We start from the raw sequence: 27,432 nt of genomic DNA, 5'->3' as shown, positions 1-27,432 counted from the left end.
TGGTGTATTTGATTCAAAGCATTTTCCATGGTTTTTTAAAGACAAGTAAGCAAATCAGTAGTCCAGCCATATGGAGATGGGATAACTCAAAGGCAGGCCCATCTCAGAGGGCCCATTCACTCACCAGCAGACAGAGTGTTCTAACAGAGGAGAGCAGGGTGAGGAGAGAGCCCTTGGGTTTGAGGATAGCAGGAAGAGATGAAAGGTTGTCCAAGAGTTTTACAAATGGGCCTCTATGAGCCTCTGTTAGGCTTCTTGCTTTATAAGTAACAGAATCTCAATTTAAATAGGCTCAAGAAAAAGAATCCTTTTTAAATGATCCACTGATTATCTTAGCTGAAAAATTCAGAGGTAGGACTGATTAGACATGTGTGAATATAGATACTCAAAGGATATCGTTGAATGTATCTCTATCTCTCAGCTCTGCTGGCTTACTTGTCAGCTTCATTCTCAAGCCACTTCTCCTATCATGCTGACAAAATGGCAGCTCACTGGTTCATATCTCTATAGCTCAGCAACCTTGGTGGAAAGAGAGCTTCTCTTTGCCAAAAGTTTCAATGAAGTCCTCAGATTGAGTCTCATTGAACCAGCCTAGGTCATGTGTCAGAACCTGAACCAATCACCACATGCAGGGCATGAAATAAGCTGATGGGCCAGGGCTGTGTCATCCCACATCTTAGATGAGGGGTGGAGGGTAGGAGTCAGGCAACTCCATCTGGGCTGGTGGGCTGAGCTACAGGGAGCAGCAGCTCACCTATGGTGATGAACGGCTCACTCTTTCCCAAGTTTGTTTCTCTTCTTCCTAACTACACATTCTAATGATAGTTCCTAGCCTCTTGACAGGTGTGACCATGTGACTTGGGTTCAATGAGTGGAGGGTGAGGAAAAGTAATATGTATTGCCTCTAGGCCCATCAAACTTTGCAAGCCGTGAATAAAAGATAGCAGAAACACAAAATCAAAAAGAAGTCTAGGTCCCTAAATCTTTACCATGTGGAGGAAAACTGCCCACCAAACATCCATTGTGAATATTCTATCACGTTGAAAACATTATACATTTTGCAAATTTGTTATAGCAGCTAACATTATCTTCACTAATAAGGAACAATTTTTTTTTTAAAAAAAAAAAGACGTTTGTAAACTGAACAGGCAAAACAGCTCATGTCTACTACAAAGCTTCTATGCCTTTAGTGCTGAAGATTTCAGACATCCTGATGGGTTTAATCAGTCAGTTACCATGGCTTGATGGAAGCACTGGTCAAAGAGTCAAAAGACAGGGTTCAAAAGACTCTGCTACTGATGACTGTGTGACCCCAGGCATGTCACTTCTCTCTGACCTTCATTTTCTTCATCTGCAACGTGGCAATTACAATATCTGCTTGACTGCTTGACTGTAAGAATCAAATACAATTATGTGAGTTTGAGTGTGATGTAGACTATATAAAGCCCTGGGCTGGCCTGTAAACAAACCAATAACCTGACGCTGTCAGAAGCAATGAAAAGCATGTGGATTCGCCCAGGTGGTTAGAGCAAAGCATTAATGAGTCTATTTGGTCTCACACAGAAAAATATTTTGTCTCGTTCATAGAACCATAAAAATTAGCACCGGGCTAGGCTTTAGGAAGAAAAACCTAAGCAAGATATATTAATACATCCTGCCTTGGGGAGAGAGACAGCACAGCTGTGACCGAGTCTCCTGTAAGACAAGCTTGAAACCTTCCTCCCTTCTCACCATTTTCTTCCATTCTCACTCAAATCCTACCCTCTATACTCAGAAGTTGGCTTCTTTGTTTGTTTATGTCTTCCTAAACTAGTCACTCCTCAGGCTTCTTCCTCTTCTCCCTTGAACCAGTAAAATCCAGTCTAGTCCACCTGCCACAAGGCTGCTGAGCGATCCTTCCAAAACACAATCATGCCATTTCTCTGGGCCTAGAAGCTTCTGTTTGTTATCCTGAATTCAAGATGCATGGAATTCTTTTACCATAGCTTTCAGGACCCCTAACAATCTGGTCTCAACCCACCCTTTCTAGTCTTACTACCCCCAGTCCAGGTCAAACAGACCTCTTCTCCATTCATTTCCTGGGTACCCTGGCTGCTTTCAAGACTTTTATCTCTGCCTGGGAGTTCGGAGGTCTAGGCAGCAAATGGAGATAAGGAAGCTCACAAGCTCAGAGCTGGAGACATAGATTGGGAATATCTCTATAAATGAAAGAGCTGAAAGCGCAGAGCTGGTGAGCTCAGTGGGCAGTGCAGGTGGGGAAGAGAAGGGAAGAGGAGCCTCGAGGAAGTCAGGGAAGGGGGAGGGAGGGAAATCTCGGGTAGACTGGTGTTTGAGGAGGCACTGTGAGTGGAAGAAGGAGGCTCCAAGGCAGAGGAAGAACACAAAGACACTGGTGTGGGAGGAGAAATGGAAGCAGGAAGTGGCACAGAGCCCAAGGAAGGAGACGGTGACAAGAAGGAGGGAGGATGACCAGCATCAAATACTGCAGGGAGGTAGGCAGGTAAGGAGAGAGAAGTCTCACTGGTTTGGGCTAGGAGAGAGTCAGAATTTTTTTGTTGGAATAACTGAGGCAGGAGCCAGGAGGCAGTGGGTTCAGGAATGAAGAGGAGATAAGGAAAAGGAGGCAATGGAAGGAGCTGACCTTTCAGGAAGACTGGCTTAAGGTTACTTGGGTCAGCTCTCGAAAAAGCAACCTACTATGGCTGGCACTGTGGAGGCTGGGGGTTACAGGGAGTCACTCTCTGCCTTACCCTGTGGAGATTTCAGCAGCCACTACCTGTTTCTGATGGCCCAGCCAGGCTGCTGTAGCATGAGCTGTTTTTCTTTCTTCTCTTTTTTTTTTTATTATTACTATACTCTAAGTTTTAGGGTACATGTGCATAACATGCAGGTTTGTTACATATGTATACATGTGCCATGTTGGTGTGCTGCACCCATTAACTCGTCATTTAGCATTAGGTATATCTCCTAATGCTATCCCTCCCCCATCTCCCCACCCCACAACAGTCCCCTGAGTGTGATGTTCCCCTTCCTGTGTCCATGTGTTCTCATTATTCAACATCATTTGACCCAGCCATCCCATTACTGGGTATACACCCAAAGGATTATAAATCACGCTGCTATAAAGACACATGCACACGTATGTTTATTGTGGCACTATTCACAATAGCAAAGACTTGGAACCAACCCAAATGTCCAACAATGATAGACTGGATTCTCAGCATGAGCTGTTTTTCACCATCATTTGAAAGGAACCTAACAATGGGTGCTGAAATCTCATTTGCTGCAAAGCGCCTTCCTCCTTCACCGCCACCTCCTCCTTCACTCACCTGGCTCACAAATATCTTCCATAGAGAGCCTCCTGGAGGCCACTTCACACAACTTGCTAACGTAGAAGCCATCCCTGGTGAAGACCATGGACAGGACGCATCCTGAGCACAGGACTTCAGAGGATCAAAACATGGTTCCTCTAGGCTGCAGGTCTGGACCTTCGGCAAGTCACATCTCCTGTTGGAGCCTCAATTTCTACCTCTGTCAAATAGGGACAACAGGTTTTTTTTTAACCTTAGAGAATAGATAAAGTCAGAAAATGGATGTTAAACCTCACAGAAAATCGTAAAGCTTCCCTGGAGGGTTTGTTATTAACAATGTTCTTCTGATCGTGAAAGTGCACATTTGCCTAGAGCTTCCCAGACATGTCATCCTCAACTCCCCTCCTTCTCCCATGACCTGCATAAAAAATCCTGTTAGCTCTACCTTCTACATACACCATGCTTCTGACCATTTCTCTCCACCTCCCCCACGATCACTGCAGCCCAAGCCATCATCATGGCTCTCTTGGAAAATTGCAATAGCTATGCAGCTAGTTTGGGGACTTAAGATGCTGCATTCCCACAGCCTCTTTTCCCTCAAAGCAGCCAGAATGGCCTTTTCCAAAATGTAGCCATCACAGCGTCCTTCCCTTAAAACCCTCCAATGGCTTCTCACTGTGCGTGCAAAATAATCTCAAGTCCCTGCCATGCCCTAAAATGCCCCTGCCCTGTGACCTGCCTTCCGCTGTTCAGAAGCTTCTTGCAGTTCCATGACCACACCATGCTTGTCCCACTCCAAGGCTTCTGCTTTGATGTGGCAGCCACTCCCTTATTATATATCATGCAGGTCTTCACTCAGTCTCTTCAGAAAGGTCTCCCCAACTATGTTATTTCAAAGCCCTGCTTCCCAGCATGCCAGCCCCATCCGCACCTCAACTCTTTCCCTCTTCATCCCGTTATCCTATTTTATTTGTCTTTGCAGAACATTGACGTCATGTTTGCATGTGTTAGTTTCATATCTAACTCCCCCAATGAAATGCAACTTTTGTTAGTTAAGACAAGGACTTGCTTCTGTCCTGTTATCCTAAGCACCTAGAACAGTGCCTAATAGGTCGCAGGCCCTGGATAAGTATCTATTGCATGAAAGAATGAATGAACCAGTGTTCTTCCCATATTTGTCTAGCGTGGCAGTGTCCTAAATTCTGTCCAGCTCACTCCACACAGCCCAGCTCCCTATACCAGTAGATGGCTTCCCTCTGAGCCCCTCATCCTGGCAATCTTGACTCCTTGAAAGGGAAGGAAAAGAGCTGTTTGCTTAATTTGATCAAAAGAACTGCTTTTTACCAGTATGGGTGGAACGTTTTGAGTGGCAGCAAAAGGTACAATCTTTATTTATCTTTTAAAATATGACTCTAGTAAGATGTGGATACATTCTCATTGTAAAACATTCCAACCCAGTTGTATACAGATCAACAAAATTCCTTCCCCTTTTCACACACGCCAACCCCACTCCACATCCCCACCAGACACTACTATCTAATGTTTCCTTGAAGACCCTTTCTCTGCACTGACACGTACTTTGTAGACAGATACATACAAATTCCCTTTGAAAGAACAGTGTCACACTGTGTCTTGTGCTGCAACTTACTCTTAGCAATACTTTCTATGGATCTTTGCACCTCAGTTCATCTAGAACTACATTCTTTTTAGTGGCTGCCTGGTACTCCTTGGTACAGATGCAATCAAACTTTCTTTAACGCACTGTGGAAGGAATAGATAGGCCAGCTCTTATTTTTGGCTACTACAAACACTGCTACGACCAACTTCCTTGTTCACACAATGCAGTACATATCAATATGTCTGCAGGAAAGATACCTAAAAGACAAAGAAACAGTCTCAATCATATTCATGAACAGTTAAAAATAGAAATAATTATACTATAGAATAATCTTTTATCAAGAGACCAATCAATAACTCAATTTTCCGAAGACCGACTATTGAATATAATGATAGAGGAGAGGGAATTCACACTTAATAAGGGCCTCCAGTGCTTTTCATGGGTATTTCACATCCAACCTTACAAGCACTCAGCAGGGCGGGTATTGTTGCCCTATGAAACTGAAAGAAACTGAGGCTCAGAGCATGGAGGTGCCACACCCAAAGCCCCCAACTATTAAGTGGCAGAGCCGTGACCCAAACCCAGGCCTGTTTGCAAAGCCCACTATTTTTGCAGTACATCACAGATTTTCCTTTTCAGCCTCCTCTTTCTGTTCAATAGAAAAAAAAAATTTGCCCATGAAACTTGCTCATCTGCAATACTCATTCCAATTCACCTGTGTCTCACCTAAAAACTACCCTCCTGCTTCACGGCTCATCACTAAAACAAGAGGACCATCGGAAGGGTGTGTGCCCTCACAGAGAATTCCCTGTGTATCCTTTCTTAGGAGACAGAAGAGAGGCCTCTTTTCGAGGCTGTCTCCTACGTATGAGAACACATTCATACTGTCTCAGCTTCAGATGGTGACTGGGACTTCTGAGAGTTCTGCCCTGTCCTGGAGCAGGGAGTGTAGAGGAAAGGGGTCCCTTAGAACCTGCGCATTTAGCCAATGCGAGAAAACAATTTCTCAGTATCAAAGGATGCTCCAAGATGTCTGGATAGCTTTACTCTCAGATGAATAAAAGAAAACAGAAAAGGTGGCCGGGCTTGGTGGCTCACATCTGTAATCCCAGAACTTTGGGAGGCATAGGCAGACGGATTGTTTGAGGCCAAGAGTCGAGACTGGCCTGGACAACATGGCAAAACCCCGTCCCTACTAAAAATACAAAAATTAGCCAGGCGTGGTGGCGCAAGCCTGTAGTCCCAGCTACTGGGAAGGATGAGGCCAGGAGAATCACTTGAGCCTGAGAGGTGGAAGTTGCAGTGAGCCAAGATGGCACCGCTGCACTTTGTCTCAAAAAAAAAAAAAAAAAAAAAAAAAACTGAAAAGGCAAGGGGGGGCCAAACGTTCACCCATGAAGACTGTCTGGGGGACAAAAGCAATTCAAAGGAAAAAAAACTAAATTGTAGATGATTATGCAGAAGCATGGGTCACGGATTTAAGAGACTGCAGCATGACAGGGCTGGAAGGGGCCTGAAATATCTGCCTGTCCAACATCACATCCACAGCTGGGGTGTCTTCTGCAGCATACAGGCCTCACTGAGAGGGAGCACATTACGGCCCCCAGCACCAAGGTCTGCCTTTGCACATCGCTGCCTGTTCAGGAGCTCTTCCTTCTGGTAGTCTAAAACTGACCTGCCTTTCCTTCCACCTCCTTAGCCCCAGGTCTGCTCCCTTGAGACCCCACTGAACAAGCCCAGTCTTGCCTCTCAGAGACAGCCCTTCCAGCCCTGAGACATGCCCCAATTCCCCAGCGTCTGTGACACCTTCACAGCAGGTCTGAAGGAGCTGCAGGATAGAAGCTTTCTTAACAAACAGGTCTAGCCTTTCTGGTTAGGAGAGCTGTCTGGACAAAGAAAACCAATCCCACTTGTCTTTTGAATCTGCAGCCAGATGGGGAGGCAACAATAGCCCCGGGAGAAGTGGGGGAGGACCTGCCTCTTCACATCTTAATGAAGGTGTGAACTTTGAAGCTTTATTATGAACACTTGAAAGCTTACCCCTGGCTAAGCTCCTTTCAGCTGCTCACTGTCACCCTGGATAATGAGGCCGCAGCTGTGTGGGAAGCACTGGGGCAGGAGATGGGGAGGCCCAGAGTTATCTGGAGGCAGGAGCCTCGCAAGCCCTGGCAGAAAAGCCACCCTTGGCTGTGGGCACTGCCCCGTGACCAGGCCCTGGGGACTTTCAGGGACAAGGAACTCTCTGTTCAAACCAAAGGAGGGCAGTAACCCCATTAGGGACAGGAGAAAGGCCTGGAGAGTCCTATTCTTTTTTTTTTTTTAACCTTCTAGGTAATAAAAATAATGACTCACACCTGGAGGGCACCTTACATCATCACCTCATTTAGATTCACAGAAAAGTCTCTATGGGGCAAAAAGGAGAGTGGCACAGAGAAGACTGTGACCCTGCATGAGGTCACTTGGCCTGTAAGTGGCAGGTCAACTAGTTCCAGCCCCGATTTTTTTCCACCCCATAGCTGTCACTTTCCTTGAAGTCTTCAGGTCGAGTCTTGAGATATCCACTAAAATATCAAAACATGATTAGTATGCAAACAACAAAAGAATAGTTGACATTGAGTCCTTTTTATGTGCCTGGCACTGGTGTCATTTAATCCTCACAACAACGAAATTAGGTAGGTATTATTACAGACAGGGAAACAGATGCAGCCAGAAGTGACTTACCCAAGGTCACATAGCCAGCAAGGGGCCAGGTCACATTTGAACTGAAGCTTTTTTAGAAGTGTATTTCACTTCTCTGCATTGTGACTGTAATACCTGCTTATTATAGAAACTGGGAAAATCCAAAGATAGAGAAAAAAGAAAATCAAGTCCCCATTGCCAAAACATGTGTGTTATATTCACCTCCTGGCTTTTTCTCTAGGCACTTACATTTTACACGTATTCATTCAATATGCATTTCTTGAGTGCCTGTTGTGTACCAAGCACCATTCTGGATACTGGGGATTCAAAGGTGAACCAGAACAGCCGGTCCCTGTCCTCAGGGGTTGACATTCTAAGGCCACCTTCCTGTGTATTTCAGTGGCCCTGGTCAACTGCCTGGCTCCCAGGCTTTCTCCCGCAGAACTGCCCTCATATAAAGTGCCAGAGGGCTCTAACCACAGTTTAAAGGGCACCAAGGCTCATGTGACATCTACCCAACATCTATGTGCTCAGTGTCTCTGTGCCAGTGGCCAACACGGCAGCAAACAATAAAAGTGCTGGACTTCCTTCTTTCTTGCTCTCAGTTTCCACAAGGATAGAAAGTTACTCTGGATGCTCTGTAGGGCAGGGTCCCTGACCCCCAGGCCGCGGACCGGTACCAGTCCATAGCCTGTTAGGAACTGGGCTGTACAGCAGGAGGTGAGTGGCAAGCGAGCAAGTATTACTGCCTGAGCTCCGCCCCCTGTCAGATGAGCAGCAGCAGTAGATTCTCATAGGAGTGCGAACTGTGCATGCGAGGGATCTAGGTTGCGTGAGCCTTATAAGAATCTCAGTAATGCCCGATGATGTGAGGTGGAACGGTTTCATCCCAAGATCATCCCCCAAACCCCACTGAAAAATTGTCTTCTGTGAAACTGGTCCCTGGTGCCAAAAATGTTGGAGATCACTGCTGTAGGGTATCAAATATGTCATTTCTGTGATTGCAAGACAGCAACTGATTGTAAGACATAATGGGTTACTTGGACAGAATGAGCTTACTGGTTAGAAAATGGAGCCAGACCTACCCCTCCTAGTTGGGGAAGGAGAACAGCTTCCTAAGTATTAAACCCACATTTTCTAAACAGGGAAACTGAGGCTCAGAGAATAAAAAGTCATTTGCCCAAAGTCACCTTGAGCTAGGAATCAGTCAGGTCTGTGCAGCCAGGACAGGTTTGAAAGGTAATAGGACTAGGGATTGTGAGTATCTCAGAAGACAAGATGACCCAGTTATAATCCCAGAATGGAAGAATCTGATCTGTTCGGCCAAGCTCCACAGCAGGGAATCCGGTCAGCAGCTGAGACTCTGGAGTTGTGGTTCTCAAATTTTTTGATCTCAGGACCCCTTTAACAACTAATACAAATTATTGACACCCTCCAAGAGTTTTGTGTATGTGAATGCCCAGGTGTGGGCAGCTGAACCCCAACTGCCCTATCAATACTGCATAAGGAATTGAAACTGAAAATGTTTTAAATATTTGTTAATGTATTTTAAAATAATATCTGTTAACATAAATAACATACTTTTATTTTAACAAACTATATTTTCTGAAACAAAAAAAAATTAGAAGAATGGCGTTGTTTTATATTTGTGCACATCGAGAGCTGGATTTCCTCATCTGCTTCTTCTGTCAATCTGTTGCAATACATTGTTTCATTTGAAGTATGTAAAGAAAATCCAGCTTCACACAGATAGGTAGTTATCTGCTTTTTGCAGATAATTGTGGTTGTTCTTCATACCAAAACCCAGCATGTGGTAGCTTCCTAAAAATTTGTTGCAATGTGGCCGGGCGCGGTGGCTCACGCCTGTAATCTCAGCACTTTGGGAGGCTGAGGTGGGCGGATCACGAGGTCAGGAGATCGAGACCACTGTGAAACCCCGTCTCTACTAAAAATACAAAAAATTAGCTGGGCGTGGGGGCCGGCGCCTGTAGTCCCAGCTACTCGGGAGGCTGAGGCAGGAGAATGGCGTGAACCTGGGAGGCGGAGCTTGCAGTAAGCTGAGATCGTGCCACTGCACTCCAGCCTGGGTGACAAAGCAAGACTCCGTCTCAAAAAAAAAAAAAAAAAATTAGTTGCAATGTGACATCTGAGTACCTATTAACAAACTTTTCATACTCAGTAACATTAAAATTTGTTGGTCTATCTTGTGTTTTGAATGGTTCTTTTACACATGCATGTTTTGGGTTTGTTTGATTGGTTGGTTTTTGTTTTTGTTTTTCTTTGAGACAGGGCCTCACTGTGTCACTCAGGCTGGAGTGCAGTGGTGCCATCTCAGCTCACTGCAACCTCTGCCTCCCGAGCTCAGGTGATCCTCCTGCCTCAGCCTCCCTAGTAGCTGGGACTACAGGCTTGTGCCACCATGCCTGGCTAATTTTTGTATTTTTTGTAGAGACACTTTTTTGGCCATGTGGCCCAGGCTATTGTTGAACTCCTGGAGTCAAGCGATCTGCCCACCTTGGCCTCTGAAAGTGCTGGGATTACAGGCGTGAGCCGCCGCACCTGGCCTTGCATATGCGTGTTTTGTAATATCACACATTGGTCATTTGGAAAGTCCTGACTCTAGGATTTACAGAGATCCTCCAGGTGTTGACACATTTCATTTTAATACCCTCTGGAAAACTTTACTGTATGAGAGAATGAGGATGGAAAAAGGCAAATGATATCTTAAGTACTATTGTGAAAATAGTTTTGACTCTGAGGGTTCCCTGAAAGATCTCAGTGACCCTGCAGAGGTGCACAGACAACCCTTCAAGAACTACTGCCCAGGAGTGAAGAACACGTGATGACCATTGGGAAATCGAGGTGTGGGCAGCTGAACCCCAACCCTCTGAAGGCAGGAAACGCACAGAAAGTGGGAACCAAGACAGAAGGCCAGTCCTATGGTTGGGAAAAGACAGATTATGTGTGCCTAGGAAGGTGCTCCAAGGGCATCCCTCATGAACAGCGAAAGATCACTGAGAAGCATTCAAGGGCCCCAGCAGGGAGGTCCCAGTCACTAGACCCTGGATCAGAGAGTGCAGCGAAGCCTCACTGAAGATTCAACCTACCTCCTTCCCCAGCTAGACAGTGTCTGGAAGTACAAGGAGATACCAGCTGGATGGAGCTGGGTCAGCAGAGGCTGGAGTCAAGTGTTTGAGGTAGATACTGGTGAGGGTGAATGTATATGGAATGAACATCTAATCCTGATTATGCCCATCTCTTTGGGGGTGGAGTCAAAATAAAAGGAGTCTATAAAAAATATGATCAAGTGACAAGGGATGACAAGAGGGGAAGGGAGGAAGGACCCAGGAGCAATAGGCCCCCAGTTTGGCCGACTGCCTTGCATTCTCTGCACCATCTCCTGACTTCCCAGGAAGTGTCTCATGTCTTCATTCTCTTGCCACAGTCCTGGGTAAATCATCACCTCTTTTCTTGTAACTGGTCTCTCTGCTTTCAGGGTTGGCACCTCCAATCTACCCCCTAGTCTTGCCATCAGACTTTTCTTTCTGCAATACAGATTTGATCAGGTCTCACCCCTATTTAAAACTTTTAGGTTAAAAAAAAAATGGTAAGATATTCTCTCCCATTACCCATGGAGTCAAGGCTGGCCCAGTCAGCACTCAATAAACATACAAGTTAGACCCCACCATTTCCTGCTTGTCCTCCAACTATTGCAGACCCTCTCTGTCTGGTCTTGGCTCTGTCCTTGCTCTTTGGTCTGCTCCTGTGTCTTCCCAATGTACACATTTCTTAAGTCTGTCTCCCACTTGTAGTCCCTTGAGGGTGAATGTTAGCTTCCCTGGTTTGAACATCCAGTGCTCTCTAGCTGCTGTTCTGTTGTTTGCTTTAACCTCTATGGTATGGAGCAAATTGGACCCCCAGAGATGTCCATGCCCTAATCCCCAAATCCTTACAGGGCCAAAGAGACTTTGCAGATGTGATTAAGGGTACAAACCTTGAAATTGGGAGATTATCCTGGATTATCTGGGCATGCCCAATCTGATCACATGGAGTCCTTAAAAGTGGAGAACCTTTCCCAGCTGAGTCAGAGAGCGAGCTGCCACTATGGAGGCAGAGTCAGAGAGAGGCAATGTTTCTATGATGGTGGAAGAAGGGGCACATGAGTTGAAGAATACGGGTGGTCTCTGGAAGCTGGAAAAGGCAGGGAGATGCATGTTCCTCTAAAGCCTCCACCAAGAAGCACAGCCCTACTGACATCCTACTTTGAGCCCAGTGAGACCTGGGTTGGACTTCTGACCTATAGAACTATAAGATAATAAATCTGTGCTGTTTTAAGCCACAAAGCTTATGGTAATTTGGTACAGCAGCAATAAGGAACTGACACACTACCCCCTCCACCTTTAGTCTATCCTGGAAAGTTTTCCTATCTGATGAGGCTAAGGTATCAGGGACATTCCCTAACTTGCCCATGAAGTGGGATGCGGTGGCAGAACCATGTCATAAGTCAAAGTCCACCTCAACCGGGCAACTATGAGACAAGATGTGATAGACGTGTCAACACTCCGAGCTGCAAGCCTGTCTCTGCATAATGTGTGAGGTTTTCATTTGTTTCTGTAAATGACCTTCTGTAACATGTATTTCCCATGCCTGAGTTCTCCAGAACCACTGTCCACCTAACTGAGAAACAGAGAAGGGAAGCCAAGGCCATGACATCCAGTGTGCCTGCCACATCAGTCTCCCCTCCGTTTCTGAGGTGGCTGTGGACTGGAATTAAATGTGTCAAAGGATCCATAGTTTCTCTAACTCGGTAGGTTGTGTGTTTACCCTGTTAATAGTTTCTTTTGCTGTGCAGAAGCTCTTTAGTTTAATTAGATCCCATTTGTCACATTTTTGCTTCTGTTGCAATTGCTTTTGGCATCTTCATCATGAAGTGTTTGCCCGTGCCTATGTCCTGAATGGTATTGCCTAGGTTGTCTTCCAGTGCCCACCAATGATAGACTGGATAAAGAAAATGTGGCCCATATATCCCATGGAATACTATGCAGCCATGAAAAGAATGAGATCACGTCCTTTTCAGGGCCCTGGATGGAGCTGGAGGCCATTATCCTTAGCAAACTAAGGATAATGAAACAGAAAACCAAAAACCACATGTTCTCACTTATGAGTAGGAGCTAAATGATGAAAACACATGGACACATCAAGAGAAACAATACACATTGGGACTATCAGAGGGCAAAGGGTGAGAGAAGGGAGAGGATCAGGAAAAATAACTAATGGTTACTAGGCTTAATACCTGGTGATGAAATAATCTGTACAGCAAACCCACATGACATGAAAAACTTGTACATGTACCCCTGAACCTAAAATAAAAGTTAAAAAAAAAGATGTCAAAGAGGAGCCAAAGACAGCACAAAGGTTGGGAGGAAGCCACTTTTAGGATTTGAATGCTATGTCTGATGTGACCTAGCTGTGTGACCTTTGGGCTAGTTGCTTAACCTCTCTGAGCCTCAGTTTCTTTATCTGTAAAATTTATACAAGAATGTTGACTTGCAAGTTTGCTATAAATATTAGGCAATAAAATGTATAGAATGTTTCCAAAAAAGTATCTGGCACACAGTGGGTACACAGCCAACAGCACCTAATAGGAGTAGAACGCAAAAGAACACAGAATATGTGGAGTTCATATTGGTGACACACTGTAACCACTAGGGGGTGCTCAAAAACCCCTTTCACTGTCCCAAAGGAAAAATATCTAATCTTTGTGAGACTAAGATCACAATTGGACATTGCCTAGGAGATAAAGTCTTCGGTGGAAGGAATAGAAGAGTTTAAACCTTCTATGTCAAAGCTTCCATGTCAAGAGATCTATGTCTCAGATCTCTTTTTCGATTCCCTCCCATATGACTGGAGTAGTCAGAGACCCAGCGCAGTGGTGTGCTACAGACCAAGGACTGTTAAATTTTCAGGAATTCTGTTTAACAGCTATTATTAAATACTAACTCATATAAATGTACAAGTAAATAAATCATTATAAACAAGAGTAATAAATACTCAAAGATCATTATTATTTCACTGTGTTTTACTGCCAGCTCTGATGTTGAGGTCACGCGTATTGTATCTTTACGGTGGAAATATTATATAATCGTGTGCTACTGCATGTCTTCCCAGCCCAATATTCAGTAGGGTCATGTTGGTAACTTGAAATTGGCCATGGTGGGAGTGTTTGCACCACAGAAATTGGCAAACACTACAAACCAGGGCTTGATTTATTGTTCTGTTGATTATCTAGGGCAGGGGCCAACAAACTACATTCCATGGGCCAAATTTGGCCCACTGCCTGTTTTGTAGAGCCAACTGTGAAATCACAGGCTAGCACTGTGAGCTGCAGAGACTAAGCTGGACATCCATCCTCCTCTGCTCTATTTCCCCTTTGCTCCCAGCACCTGCCTATCTGGCTGGTGACCGCACATCACCACTGCCCAGGATCTATGCTGGTTGCCATCTACACATTGGAGATTGCTATTGGCAACTGCTGAGCACGAATCAAGTAGAATCTCAGGCTGGGAGTTGGTAACTTGGAGAGTCACCCCACCTCTGATCAGCTGTGCAAGCTGAGAAGAATGGACTCTCTGAAAGAAGAAAAGGGAAAAGTGGGATCTGGATGTCACTAGGGCAGACAGTGAGATTGATCTTGGCAGTCAGCATGAGCTGCTGCCCTTGTTGTGGGCAAAGTCCTTGTGAAGAAGCATTGCTCCTGTGTTGGAGGATGGCCTCTGGCTGGGAGAAACATGGTCCAAAAGTGACTACAGTTGGTTTTCTGAAGCTCTGAGAGCAGCTCAGGCTAGCAGGCAGATAAATTGTAACCAAGTTAGTGAGTGCTATTAGGGACTCCCCAGGAGCTGTGAAAGTACACACAAGGGAACTGAAACACAGCTTGGGGTGAGGAGGGGCCAGAGAAGGTGTCTTGAGAAGAACTCTCAGCTGGAGCTGAGAGCTGGGAGAAAAGCAAGAGTAAGTGAGGCAGTTGAAAGGGAAGAGTGTTTGGGGCAGAGGGAACGCTCAAGCAAAGAAACGGGAGTCAGAACATCATGGTCCACGACCAGGGAACCTCAAGGTGATCTGCGCATGATTTGAACAATAGGTGCCTGGGGGGAGTGGAGACAGAGGACTGGCAGATCATACAGATCCCATGTCTTATTCTAATAAATTTGGATCTTAAAGGATGATGGGAAGTTTCTCCAAGTGGATTTGAATTTTAGATATATCCTTTCAGCAGGAAACGCACAGCAGGGGCCCCCAACCCAGGGGCCATGGACCAGTACCCGTCCACGGTCTGTTAGGAACCGGGCTGCACAGCAGGAGGTGAGCTGCAGGTGAGCGAGTATTACCACCTGAGCTCCAGCTCCTGTCAGATCAACAGTGGCATTAGATTCTCATAGGAGCGTAAACCTTACTGTGAACTGCGCATGCAAGGGATCTAGGTTATCTGCTCCGTGTAAGAATCTACGGCCTGATGAAACCATTCCCTACTCCCCTGTCCGTGGAAAAATTGTCTTCCACAAAACTGGTCCCTGGTGCCAAAAAGGTTGGAGACCACCAACATGGAGGATAGACTAGTGTTGTGGGGAACACTGGAGTTAATGAGATCATTAAGGAAGCTGTTGAGTAGTTCTAGTAAGGGATGCAAAGGCTCCATAAAATTGTGTGACAAATGAGGTAGCACTGGGTATTGGTTGGGATACAGGCTAAGCTATTATAAGAAAGAGGTCCAAATACAGTGGCTTAAATGAGATATAAGTGTATTTCTTTCCCACAATTCTGGCCAAAGCTAGGTGGGTGGCTGACGGTGGGCAGACATCTCTGCTTTGCAAAATCATCCAGAAATCCAGCTGGCTGGCCTGCTCTGCCAAACCCAACATGTGGCTGCCATTGCTGGATCCAAGGCTGCTGCTGCAGTTGTTGCCATTTCCCAGCCGGCAGTAAAGGGGAAAGAAAGTCCAGGGCAGCAAGCAGCCTTGGCTTTAAGGAGATGTGGTTGTACATAACGCTGCTGTCATGCTTAGCTCAAAGAAAGTCTAGGAAATGTAGTCCATGGCAGGGTGGCCACGTGCCCAGCTAAAACTCAGGGGGTTCTATCATCCAAAGGTATATGAGGGGAATAGACTCTGGGGATGGAGTTGGCAGTCTCTTCACCATGGAAATACAGAAAAGATGTCAGAGTCAAGAGATACGTTAAAAGTTGAATCTACAAGATTTTTCAGTCTGGATTCTCAACTGCAAGCAAGAGAAATGGACTCAGTCTTAAGCAGAAAAGGTATTTAAGGAAAGAAACATTGGATGTTTACAAATCACTGGGAAGGCTAGAGAATTGGTTCAGAAAATTGGCCGGAGCCAAGGACGGCTAAGCAGACAAGATATTCAGGAATAGGAGCTGCCTGAAGTGAAACGCACTGCTGCCAACACCAGGTATGGGGTGCTGTGCACCAGCAATGCACGCCAGATGCTGTCATGGGCACCATTGCCACCACCTGTTCCCTACTTCTTTGCATCGCTTGAAAAAGTTAGGGCCAGGTGCAGCAGCTCACGTCTGTAATTCCAGTACTTTGGGAGGCCAAGGTGGGAGGATCACCTGAGGCCAGGAGTGTGAGACCAGCCTTGGCAACATAGCAAGACCCACTCTCTACACAAAATTTAAAAATTAGCCAGGCATTTTGTGCACACCTGTAGTTCCAGCTACTGGGGAGACTGGGGCAGAAGATCGCTTGAGCCCAGGAGGTCAAGGCTGCAGTAAGCTAGGATTATACCACTGTGCTTTAGCCTGGGTGACAGAGTGAGAATCTATCTCAAGAAAAACAAAAAGTCAGGAAAATAGGGAGCATAACTCCTCACTCCTTAAGTACATGTATGGCACGGAGACTTCCTTCCAAAGTGTACAGTGTGAAAAGCAGGACTATGGTTAGCTTTTCAGTGGAAAAGCTGAAGAATCACAGAAAGTGAGGTGTAAGGACAAGGTAGGAGTTGAGGATAATACCCAGGTTACTGACTCAGGACACTAAGTGGACAGTGGAGCCATTCCATAAAATGAGAAGCCCAGGAGTAGAAGCCATTGGAGGAAGAAATGTAAGTTCCATTTTGGATATGTTGAAATTGGAGAGTTCATGGAAATGTCCCGTAAGGAAATAAATATATGCATGTGGATAACGAAGAAATGGTCAAGGCTGAAGATGAGATTTTGGGAGTTACCAGCACATAGATTGGAGTGAATGAGATCCCTAAGGAAAGCAGATTGAAAGTAAGGAGAAAGCCAGAGACCCAACTCTAAAGAAATCAACATTCAAATCCTGGGGAGCGGGGAGTTCACAGTCCCTTGGAAAAAATGAAACAAGAAAAAGGTGGATAATCAGGACACAGGAGTGTCACTGAGGCCAATTGAGGGGACACTTTGAAGGAGTGAGTAGTCAACACTGTCCATCGCTACAGAGAAGCCAAGTCACCTAGAGTTTAGGGAGGGCTCACCAGGTCTGGAAATGGCCAATATTCAAATGGAATATTTCAGATGAATTCCTTTGCAGGCAACTGCAGTGGGTTGAAACCCTGAGAGACTAGATAACCCTTGCCCAAAGTCTGGCCATGAAGGAAAAATAGAAATGGGTGTTTCTAGAATGAAATATCAGCTTGAACAACGATTTTTTAATTAGAAAACACCTGAATAAACTTCTGTGTTGGGGAGGAAAAGTTGGTAGAGAGAAGAAGTTGAAATTTAGGAGAAAATAAGGTGAGATGCTTGCTGGTCCTGGAAGAAGGTTCAGCAAGTGGGCACTGGTAGAGGAAATGGTCTTCCATAATGGTATGGCTTAACTCTGTGTCCCCACCCAAATTCCATCTTGAATTGTAATCCTGATGTGTTGACAGAGGGACCTGTAATCCCCATGTGTTGAGGGAGGTGATTGAAGCATGGGGGCGGTATCCCCTATGCTGTTACTGTGATAGTGAGTGAGTTCTCATGAGATCTGATGGTTTTATAAGTGTTTGACAGTTTCTCCTTCTCAAGCTCTCTTTACTGCCACCTTGTGAAGAAGGCACTTGCTTCTTCTTCACCTTCCACCACAATTGTAAGTTTCCTGAGGAACTGTGGGTCAATTAAACCTTTCCTTTACTAATTCCTTTACTAATTACCCAGTCTCTGGCAGTTCTCTATAGCAGTGTGAGAACAGACTAATACACACGCGATGAAAGAAACTTCTTTCCCTGAATCAGGAGGGAAACTAGGCAGAAAGGCTGAGAACTCTGATGAAGTCAGAGTTGAGGATGGAAGGAGATTGTTGGGGGTGTTTCTTCTTCTATTTTCCTGGAAAAGCAGAAAGCAAGGTCTCAGGAAGAGTGGGAGAATTTGGGGACAGCCCCTATGGGGAATGGGAGAGGCTTCGTGGAAAGCTAGGCCGCATGGACAGCTTCCTAGGAAGTCCTAAAAGCCCACTGGCGGTTGGGGAGCATGACTCCATAGGAGGGAGCATGCCAGTGGCTGGCTGGATCCAAAGGCAGGGCTAGCAAAGGGGAAAGCCACCAGGGAGAGTGGACACAGAGTTCTCCATGGAGTTCTGCTCTGCAAGTCACTTGGGCCAGGCCCCAGTGTTCAAAAATAAGCACTGTCTCAGGAAGAATGTTCTTTATCCCACTTTGGAGGACAGCACAGTATGCTGGAATTTGGCCAAGTCCTGGCTTTGTCTTACTTCCCAGGACTAATTAATGGCCTCCTAGGAATGTTTTTGCCCGATACCTCTCTGACAAAACTGTGTGAGGGTTCCCAGTAAAGAAGTGGAAGCAGAAGTGGAACCCTCCTTCCAAACGTGAGAGTTTGTTGACCAGGAGAAAAAAGCTGGGCTGGTTCATATTCTTCATGGTTCTGAAAAGCCATTATAAAAGCCCAGGGCAAACTCCAGGAGACTTGAGAGTGAGAACCTAGCCCGCCCACATCTCAGACAGGAGAGTAATTACCTTCTGTTTGGAATATGCTGCACTTCCTCTTCCTTATAGCCTAGAAACAATCCTTTGAGTTAGTGTCATGTATTTCCACACTTACCTAGTTTGGCATGGAGGAAGGAGCATGAAATCTAAAATTAGATCAAATTTACCTCCACCATTTGCAAAATCCTATATAAACTGTTTCTCATATCTCAGACTTCAATTTCTTCATCTGTAAATAGGGGTTAATTAAAACTACCTGGTGAGGTAGCAGTGAAGTTGAAATGAAATAATATATGAGAAGCCTGGTAACGCAAAGCACTTGCTACATGCTATCTATGTGATCTGGCTCACAAAAGCCAATTGTGAAATATTCAGGAATCTTGCCAGTCGGTGGTTAAACCATTAGTAGCCTGAAATCAGCCATGACATGAGTCCTTATACCATAGAAATCAGCAAATGCAATACATCAGGGCTTTTCCTTTTTTCTGGAAATCTAGTTTAAAAACCACTATTATTATTATTATTATTATTATTATATTTTTCCTTCCTCTTCCTTATACCTGGGAAACAACCTCTGAGGTAGTATTGTACCCACTTTACAGAAAAAAAAAATGAGGGTTAAATTAAATGACTTGCCCAACATCAACAGCAAGTGAGAAATATCTGATTTTTTGTTTGTTTATAAATCTAGTGCAGTCTGCACTCCACCACAGCAGCATGAATTCAATGCAGTGCCATTCTAAGTACACACAAATTCTGTGTTGGTTTCTGGTTCCCCTTTTCCAGCCACTTTAGTGGACAAGTGACATTTCAGGGCCTGCAGCTTCCCCCTGGACAACTTAGTTATATCAGAAAGCCAGAGCTCTGTGCCCGCTACAGAAAGACCCAGGGAGTTTCGCCTCATCTTCAAGCTTTCACATTTGTTATTTTCACCATCTACTAATCACTGTATTTCTATACACACTTCACTGTCTAGATGGCATCTTTATGTAAGTGGCTTTATGGGTTCCCGAAACACGAGCTCATTGTCCCTCAGCAACCCAGTGGAGAGAGTCAGAGATCAGAGAGAGCCCTTATTTTTTTATGGGGGGAAGGGTATTAAAATTTGCTTTTATTATTGATGATCTCTTTTCATTTAAAACGTGAGGGGGTACATATCAAAAAATAAAACTTTTGAGACATAAGTAAAGAGACAAAGTGGTGGGTAAATAAAGACGGGGGGTGGGGGGGGCGTCGAATGTGGTCATGATGTCAGAAATACTCTTGAGTGAGGGCCCTGGATGTGAGCACACACTTATTTCAGAGGTTCCAGACAACAAGGGCAAAAGACAAACACAGCAAGTCACATAGACCTCTTTTTTTAGTACAAGGGAATCATGGGTTTGAGTGTCGGTCATGCCAAGCAATATTTGAATAAAGTTTCAATGGCAATTTTGTTAAAAGGGCAAAGACCTTGTTCATAAAGGCCAATTCTTATTCTGGCCTTTAACAGTAAGTTGAGAGATCAGAGCCCTTATTTTACAACTGAGAAAAGTGACTTGGCCCGGGTCACCTAAAGAATTGGAGGAGTGGCAGCCGGCTCTTCTGCTCCAGCCAAGGCTGGTCCACTCACCAGCAAAGGGCTAAGCAGCAGCTGTAGCCTCTCTCCTGAAGGAAGAGAAAATGTCAAGGGCTATCAAGACTCTAGCTGCAGGGCATAAACTCATTACCAGCTATGGTTAAGGATTAAAAAAAAAAAAATCCCTGTACGATATACTACCATCCAATTACCAGCTTCACCCAGGCTTGAAGCAGTTGACATTGTCCACAATAAAGATTCTAAGCCCAGTCTGGATGAGAACATGGTTTGCATTCTCTGGCTACAGGGTGATACTAAGATAGATTTGGAAAAAAATAATAATAATAACATGGAGAGAGTTTCCCACTGCCAGATTATTCGAGCTGACATTATTACTATGACGCCCAGTGATTAAGAAGAAAATAAAGGCAGAGTCCCACTTGTCTAATTTGATTACCAGAAAACCTCTGTGTTGATTACTCACGTCTGCTTGCAATTGGGGACAGAAAAAAAGGTATCCAATCAGCTGAAAGCTGGGAAATCACAAACAGGAGCCTGAGGTCTGTGTAAATGAAATTTAATAATAAATGGGAGGTGCTCCCAGATAAAGAGGTAAACAACAGGCAGAGAAAAGGAAGGTTCATACTGTTTAGGCAGGAAGAGGATTCCAGCCAACCTGGAATATGTGGAGAAATGGTGTGCATTGAGAGGGCAAGACATGCTCAGGGCAGGAGCAAAGTGAAGGAGATAGAGGGATGGAAAGGAAGACAATGAATTAGAGATGAAACTACAGTGTGGATGTGGTCTCCGGAGAGGTGATTATAAGTACTGTTGAGGGTGGTGTACAAGAAGGCTTCTGTGTATACAAGGGAAAAAAATGTGGCCAAATGAGGAGAATCTCGGAGCCAAGCAGAGGAAGATTGCATGATGAAGGGCCAGCATCTAGTTGAAACCCATCAGCGTGTTGCATAGGAAAGAAAGGGGCTGGCTTAGAGGCTGCTCAGCTTCAACATGCAGGAAAGAACCAAAGCAGCCAGGAGGTAGGAAGGACCTAGCAGTCCTAGGTTGGGTACCTAGCAGTTCACAGCCCTGCACAAAGGCTCTAGCGGTAGCCATGCCATCGCCTGAAGATATTTATATGTGCACAATCAAATGGCCCCAGTGGAAGTACTTTGAACTGTTGAAGTGATGCTGATACTGGAGGCGGGGGAAAAGCTAGGCTTGACGTCAGAAGACCTGGCTCCGTTGCTTCCCACCTGTAAAATGGGGATAATAACATAGTTCACCCTTAGCGGTGAGGGAATGGGGGAAAAAGACAATTTAAAATGAGGAGACTGAGGTAACCCTCTGCAGATTAAAACTGTAAAATCAACATGTTACAGATCAAAGCAGACATAGGCAAAATCACATGAAAGAGACAGAAAAGTGCCCAGGCTGAGCAAGAGTTTGATTAAAAGTATTAAAAAGGCTAGGTACGGTGGCTCCTGGCTATAATTCCAGCACTTTGGGAAGCTGAGGCAGGAGGAGCTCTTGAGCCTGGGAATTTGAGACAAGCCTGGGCAACATAGTGAGACCCTGTCTCTACAAAAAAGTTAAAAATTAGCCAGGTGAGATGGCACACACCTGTGGTCCCAGCTACTGGGGTGGCTGAGGCAAGGGGATCACTTAGCCTGGGGGGTCAAGGCTGCAGTAAGCCATGATCATGCCACTGTACTCCAGTCTGGGATCAAAACAGAAAGGAAAAGAGAAAAGTACTAAACAGATCCAAAGAAGGAGATGGTGCAACCAAAGGGGACTTGATGGGAAATAGGAGCATAATAAAAAGGTGGACTAGAGGCAGTGGCTCTTCCAATAAATTCAAACAAGTCTTACCACAGGCCTAGAGGATTCTGGTCCCATGGGCAAGATCATACCTATTGTGGCCACTTAGGATGAGGCCATTAACTATTCCAGCCATCTAACTCCACACCTTGGTTCTGCACTCAACAACGTCGCCTTGTTTTATTCTATGGGGGAAATACTCTGCTTCATTTAGAACTTCCCCTGGGTCAGCCTCCGAAGATTGTATTGGTCTTCCTCGCAGAGCAAGGCCACTGTGTTCACTGAGCTTTTCTCAGGGGAGCAGGAAGAGAGGGGCCCTGCTGCCTGTGCAGTGAGGTTCTTCTCTGCTCTGCCAGGCTCCAAGGTATACAGGTGCACCAAACATCTTTGCCGCCAAAGAACCTGTGAATGGAAAGTCAGGCATACTAATAATAGAATGTGGTAAATACCTGTGAAGACCTGTAGTTAAGCCACTCTGTGCCTCTGCATCCCATAACTATAAAATAGGTAATGATATAAATGAGTTTATACATAGAAAGCTCTTAACACTATGCCAGGCACATAGCGAGCTCCCAATAAATGCTCAACACAAGCAATTACTGGGCACAGTGGCATGTGTCTTCGCTCCACTGTGCCTACTGTCCTCTTGACTTTGCAAACTTATTTCTTCATGCCACTTTTAACAGCTGTAATGTGCTTCCTTATTATTAGTAGGATATGATTATCAGGATGTAAACACTATGCTACATATGAAGGAAAAAAAAACTGCTTTGTTCAGACTGAAATAATCATTTATAAAGTAGGGAACAGAAAGATCTTCTAACACATTCACAGGTTATTTTAATACATTCCAAATAAATGCCAAGGAAGGCAATGTTTATAAATAGCATTCAAAACAGCCCCCTCCACTTTCTTGGTGAATGTGCACCAGCTTGTCAATGTCCCCATTGTGCAGGGCCCAGAGCGGGATATAATTAAATCCTATTACCAAGGAAAACTTGCAGCATAGTTGGTCTGACACATTTAATGATTTATTAACTCAATACGCAAATGTAATGAGAATAACTGTGCCTGGGAAGTGGGGGATGGATGAGATGGTATGGTGCCATCTTGGTCCTCAAAGAGCTTATAATCCAGTGGATAAGGAAATGGCTAAATATAGTCTCAAGCACAAATAAGTGAATACTAATTACACCTTCAGCAGCAAGAAGCACCAAAATCTCTGAACTCTTTCAGGGCAAGGTTTTGTCTATGCCCCTTCATCTGGAGTGAGAGATGCTTGTGCAGTGATTGGAAATCTGAACTCTGGCGTCAGACCGCCTGGGTATGAATCCAAGCCCAAACCCTTGCCTATTGTATGAACTTAGTTGGGTGAGATGGTTAACTTCTCTAAACCTCTGTTTCCTTATCTTTAACATAAGGATAATAATAGTAACTATCTCAAAGAGATGGATGAAGGTTGAGATAATGAATATAAAACACATATTGTAATTCCTGCCACGTAAACAGTATTCACCTTAGCTCACTTTTCCCCAGCACCGATCATAGAGATCACCCATAGTAGGTACCACTAGTGGATATTTAAAAGAATAAACAATATATGAATAAAATAAAGAGTGAATGAATTCTTTAATTAAGGTGAATATTGTTTGAGAATAAGTGTGAAAGTGGAATTACGCTCGATTAGGGAAACAGGAGGTTTCTTAGAGGAGGCAATATTGGAGAGAGCCTGAGAGGCTGGACTCTCACAGCATGGGTGGAGCAGGGCAGATGTGCATTAAATGAGGTCAGAGCCTTGGAAACATTCCAAGGAGTGTGTAGTACTTTTTGGGGGGAAAGAAGAACTAGTAGAGGTTTTACTAGAGGGGTTTGATGTGATATCAGTTTTTTAAAGTGCTATTCAGGCCACACACAAGCAGTGTGAAAAAAGAGCAGAAGCTGGAGGGCAATCAAGAGGCCACCCCAATAGTTCAGAGACCGTGGGAGTCTGCACTAGGGCAAAGGTTGTGGGAATGAGGAGAAGAGGAGTCCAAAGGGATGGAATGTCAGGGCCAGAGGAGAGGGAGGAGTAAGTGAAGAGGCTCAGGTTTCTCACCTGGGTGATTGGCACAGCCTTTATTATAGAGAGAAATCATTATTAAACCATAGAGAGAAAATGGCGCATAAACAATTGTTCAGTTATTTCTCCTAAATCTATAATCCTAGATTATCATGGTGGATGAGACCAGTCCCCCAAACATTCACCATCTGCTGCATCAATTTTACTCATCTTCGTCCTAATTCCAAAGCAGCTTCAGGACATCTCTTATTCTTAGAAAGGTCAGCCTTATACTGAGTTAAAATCTGCTTTCCCATAATTTCCAGCCTTTGGTCCTGGTTTTAGAAACACATATCAAGTTTAGACTCTCTTCTCCAAGACGCTGTTTTTTGTTTTGTTTTGGTTTGTTTTTCCTTTGGACCCATTTAGCTGGCTAAACCAGAATGCCACCATTGTTTTTCTAATGTCTGTAAAAACAACATGAGGTATCTCATCGAATGGTCTGCTGAAATCACAGTACACTGTGTCTGCCTCCCGCTGCTCTATTAGTCTATTAAACCTGACCCTCTAAAAAATGTGGAGAGGGTCTAATTCTGTTTGTGGTGATAAACTGGACACTAATGACCATCAATTTTGGTCTAAGTGCATGTGAACAATCTGTTTCATCCTCTATACTGGAATATCCCCCAAGATCACCAAGTTGATGGTCCAAGTTCAAATGCAATAGTATTGTAATGGAAAAACTCCTCTGCGAATCTCTCAGAGCCACCATCACTCTTAGGAAAAGCTTCTGCTGCTTTCGATCTTTGATCACATCATAACAGATCTCCCCAGCTGATTTTTGCATTTGCTGATTCTTCCATAACTTACTGTTTGTATAACTGCTTCTTTCCCGTCACCTGGGTTTCAGCCCAAATATCCCACACCAGGGAGGACTTCCAAACCACCGGATCTAGACTCAACCAATTCCCATTCACTGTCCCATTACCCTGCTTCATTGTCTGCATAGAATTTAAAAACTATCTGAAATGGTTTTTTTCTTTGTTTGCTTACCATCAAATAGAAGCCTCTTGACGGTAGGGATTTTGCTTTATTCATGTCGTAGTACCAGCATTAAGGACGCTGCCTGGCCCAGAGCCTGTGCTGAATAAGAACTTGCTGAATAAGTGTATAAACATCACTGCCTTAGAATTCTAACTGCCCAGCCTCCCATCCTTTCAGCTTTCACAAACCCCATAATGATGTAGTTCTTCTCTCTTGAGGTTCCTGTCACATCCATTTTGCCAAGCAATTTTTCCTAGTTGATCAGAATTAGGTCCAGAACAGAAGTTCCCCAAGTCTCTTCTGCTTCTGGCTGAAAGATGAAATTATCAGCCAAGTCGAGCAAGACAAAATGGATCAGATGCCCTGTGTGAGGCTGAATGAAGCTCCCAGCAGTTACTGCCCCCACATCATTCCTCACAGAGAGAGGCCACATACCCCAGCTGTCTCCTTTCATCATAGGAGCTCCCCAGCTTCAAGAAGGGGCTGGATCTGCTCTGGCATTGTCAAAGCAAGTTTACCATGACCCACTGACCTCCTTCTCCTCTCTGTCTTGAGTTCTTGACTTTTGGCTTCAACAACTGACATTAGGCCAGACTCTGCTAGCAGCTCCAACCATGGAATTATAATCAATGTGTACCATTGGTTGCATGAGTCAGAAACCCTCAAACTAAAAAAAAAAAAAGAGGAGTAAATGAAATTCAACAGGGAGTCTTATAGATCCCAGGGCAATAGGCAGGCAACTATTGTTATTGTTATTGTCTCTGTCTCTGTCCCCTGCCCCTCTGAGGCCACGTGCTCTTGAATCCTTTTTTCTTTCTGCAGAGCTGAGTCATGCTCCTTTAACAGCTGGCTTTCACTCCTGGATCATGGTTTCTCTGTTCTCCAAAAACTTTGAAGTACATATGCTATGGCTTTCCCTTTGTCATGTTCAAACTTCCCCTCAAGTCTCTATGACCTTTCAGCTCTGATCCACCACTGATTTACTACAGTCTTTAGCCTGCTGGTTCAAGCTGGCCAATGAATTGTCTTGTACTTTAGGTACTTATCTTTGGTCCAATCAGACATAGCTCAAGAGACCATCATGTGGTTCATAGAGATGCTCCCCACAAGAGCAGTGAGTGGGATTTTCTGAGGTAGAATGTAGGAAAGGGAGACATCTCACATTCTAATTCGCATAGCATGGTATCCTTGCTAAGGTGACTATTTCTTTCTTGGTGCTGTTTTGTTTTCCTAGGTCGGAGCCCAGAACAAACCTTCGTACATTCTAGACCCAAATCTCTCTTCCAAAGGTGGGAGGGGACCCCATCTGTGCAGCAGTTAGCAGTTCTCATCGTGCTCTTACTGCTGGATTTTGGCTGCTTCTAGTGTAAGCCCAACATACTCTCATATCTAGAGACTGACACCTACTGCACTAGATAATAGTTGGTCTCAACCATGAGTGGTACCATCACCACAAGGGGGGTATGGAAATGTATGGGAATAGCTGTGAATTGTCCCAGTGACTAGGGATAGCTGCTGGTCTTTTTTTTTTTTTTTTTTTTTTTGAGACAGGGTCTCACTCTGTGGCCCAGGCTGGAGTGCAGTGGTGCAATCTCGGCTCACTGCAAGCTCCGCTTCCCGGGATCACGCCATTCTCCTGCCTCAGCCTCTCGAGTAGCTGGGACTACAGCCGCCCGCCACCACGCCTGGCTAATTTTTTGTATTTTTAATAGAGACCGGGTTTCACTGTTTTTTAGCCAGGATGGTCTCGATCTCCTGACCTCGTGATCTGCCTGCCTCGGCCTCCCAAAGTGCTGGGATTACAGGCGTGAGCCACTGGGCCCGGCAGCTGCTGGTCTTTAATGGGCAGGGGCCAAAGATCCTTAATCTCCTGTAGCATATAGTACCGTCCCTCTCAACAAAGATGTGTCCTGTCTAAAAAGCCAGCAGTGTCCCCATTGAGGAACACAGTCGACTGATAACTTAGCCAGTCATCCATGCTTATGTTCAGTACCTTTATTGCCAATTACTTTGTTAGTCTAGGTATACAAATAGAAGTGTGTACAACATAGTCCCTGCTGTAGGTTCTCACAGCCTGAAGGAGAAGGGAGTCATATAAACAAACAATGCCAAATTGGGAAATGAAGGAAAGAATTATTTCTAGATTAAAAATAAATAGCTGTATAAGAAAGGTAGCATAATTAGAGTACACTATTTGACTCAGCAATGAGAGATATGTAATCAGAACAAATATCAATATAACCAAAAAATTGTTATATATCTATTTTGGGACTATGCAGGGAATGAGAAGTGGGGTGGACTTTTTATAAGAAAATGGAATAGTCATCTACTATAAAAGAACAAATGATTCTAAGAAATTGCAGCATAGCTGTATAAGCACATTATTTAGAAATACAGA

Source organism: Nomascus leucogenys, chromosome 1a, assembly GCF_006542625.1.
Source record: "Nomascus leucogenys isolate Asia chromosome 1a, Asia_NLE_v1, whole genome shotgun sequence".
NCBI classification, from domain to species: domain Eukaryota; kingdom Metazoa; phylum Chordata; class Mammalia; order Primates; family Hylobatidae; genus Nomascus; species Nomascus leucogenys.
Note: the sequence above shows the minus strand (reverse complement) of the source record.